Source organism: Sardina pilchardus, chromosome 24, assembly GCF_963854185.1.
Source record: "Sardina pilchardus chromosome 24, fSarPil1.1, whole genome shotgun sequence".
Taxonomy (NCBI): Eukaryota; Metazoa; Chordata; class Actinopteri; order Clupeiformes; family Clupeidae; genus Sardina; species Sardina pilchardus.
In genome coordinates, this window is record NC_085017.1 from 3,784,636 (window position 1) to 3,787,135 (window position 2,500).

At 44.2% G+C, this 2,500-nt stretch overlaps 1 protein-coding gene across 2 annotated transcripts in view; it reads right to left on the bottom strand.

The window, feature by feature from the left end:
* The window catches only part of col16a1 (collagen, type XVI, alpha 1), a 115,921-nt gene that overhangs the window by 74,994 nt on the left and 38,427 nt on the right, over positions 1 to 2,500 (bottom strand). The gene's annotated exons all lie outside the window — the stretch shown is intronic.

A 2,500-nucleotide genomic window follows, 5' to 3' on the forward strand; every position in this document is an offset into this window, starting at 1 on the left:
AAGACTGCCACTTATGTTCTTTCTATTCATCAGCAGCTATCGTCACAACAGTGTCACACCAACTTTTTTTTCCTCAGGACATTCATACAGTATATCCCGTTGTCACAGTTACCATTGTTGCTGATGCTCTTTTCACCTCCGTTTCTAAAAGTATGTATGAGTGGAGGACAGATGCAAACACATAACAAACATATGTAAGATCTGAGAATAAAACAGAATTTTGTATTTGTATTATTATTATTATTATTGTTTTTTTATTATTATAATTATTGATAAATACATTTTATTTCTAGAATGTTCACCTGCTGAAGGATGACTTCTACAAGAGTAGCTTCATGACTGATGAAGCTTGTGCCTGTGTGTTAACTCAGACAGTGCCTCGAGGCAGGCACACACGAGACTGCGTGCACACACACACACACACACACACAGCAGGAACATGTCAGAGACAGGATAGAGCTTCTGGGCTGATGGGATAACATGCTGAATCTGGGCGGAAAATATTTAAGGCCACAGTGTGTGCCTGGGTTTGTGTGCCTGTGTGTGTGTGTGAGTGTATGTGTCTGTGTGTGTGTGTGTGTGTGTGTGTGTGTGTGTGTGTGTGTGTGTGTGTGTGTGGGTGTTCACACGCTTTAAGCCAGAGGCCAGTCAGGAAGATTCTGTTCTACAGCACACTAAAGCTAGGAAGACACAGCAAGATTAATAAGTGTTAATGCTAGCAAGACAAAGCAAGATGCTATAGCGCTAATGCTAGCAAGATTCTAAAGTGTTAATGCTAGCAAGATTCTAAAGTGTTAATGCTAGCAAGTACACCATTATGACTAAAACACACATGCACACACACACACACACTCACACACACACACACACACACACACACACACACACACACACACACACACACACCCACCCTTTACAGCAACTCTGACCCATATCCAAATGAGCCTTCATGTTGAGACTGAAGGAATATGTAACCTCTAGTTACTGTAACATTAGGCAGAGTGTACTGTACCTCAGGCTAGTTATGAGAGAGTGGCTCTCATCTCATCGTGTTGTGCATCTCCTAGCATCTTAGCGTCCTAGCGCAGCAGCTGTTGTTTCTGTTTCATGAGCGAGCAGACTCTCCTCACTTCAAACATGGAGGGGAAGCATTGGGCTAGTTCCGTTTTCCTCCGGCTTTTCAATTCTTCAGAAGCGCTGGATCAGTGGCTTTTCTTGCTTTCTCTCCATCTTTTTCTCTGTCCCTCTTTCCCTCATTTCTCTCTTCTCTCTCTGATATTTCTCTCTCTCTCTGCATAGCATCTTCATCTCTCTCTCTTTCTCTTTCTCTCTCTATGATAAATATGTGTGTGTGTGTGTGTGTGTGTGTATACAGTATCTCCCTCTCTCTCTCTCTAGCTCTATATCTCTCTGTACAGTATCTCTCTCTATCTCTCTCTTTTGCTCAGCCTTGCTCTCTTCCTCCCTCTCAATCTCCAAAATACAAACTTGTTCACAGCACAGACCAAAATTATTCCCACTAATTTTGCAGTCATTTCACAAGTGTACAAAAAGGGTTATTTCCTGGCATCAGTCCCTTGTTTTGGGGCCATTTATCTCAAGATTAAAGCAAATTGGGTTCTGTGAATGTGAATATTTTAAGGAGATGGAGCTTCAGTTTTTCACAAGCTCCTGTTCTTCAACTTTTTAAGGAGGTCCAGGCTCTAAATCACAGGGGTGTGTGTGTGTGTGTGTGTGTGTGTGTGTGTGTGTGTGTGTGTGTGTGTGTGATTGTGCGCAATAATCATTTTCCCTGTCTCATGCTCACACCATCTCTCACAACCTCTCCAACATCATCTTTCTCTCTACTTCCCTCCTTTGCTTTCTCTCTCTCTTCATCTCTCTCTCAGACACAGACATAAACATGCACACACAGACATTCACTTCTCTTCTAGTGCAGGACAGCATGATGTGTATAAGTTTGGTTTGTGTGTCTAAAAAAGAGCAAGCAAGACTGTCTATGTGTGTGTGTCCTCTCCTCTCCTCCCCTCACTTTCTTTCTCTCTCTCTCTCTTTCTCTCTCTCTCGTTCTCTCTCTTATCCATCTCCTTCTCTTCTCTCTCTCTTTCTCTTTCTTCTCCATCTCTTTCTCTCTCTCTCTCTCGGCAGAGCAGGGATTAGTCAGTCTTCCTCAGACAGGAAATGGGTTCCACCTCCTCAGACACATGGGCCTTATCTGAGCCATCTGAGGCGGCTGTTCCAGCGTCTGCGCACACACACACACCACACACACAGAGACTCGCACATACACGCACACACGCGCACACACGCACACACGCACACACACACACACACACCACATTCATTTCTCCTTACTGCGCCTCTGTTCGGGTCATCTAATTTGTCGTATTCCCTCCCTGCATTCTCTCTTTCTCTCTCTCTGTCACACCCCCCGCTAACCACACGCCCATGAAATACGTCTCCTAGAGAGTTGATAACTGCGTCGCCATGGCGAGGAAGA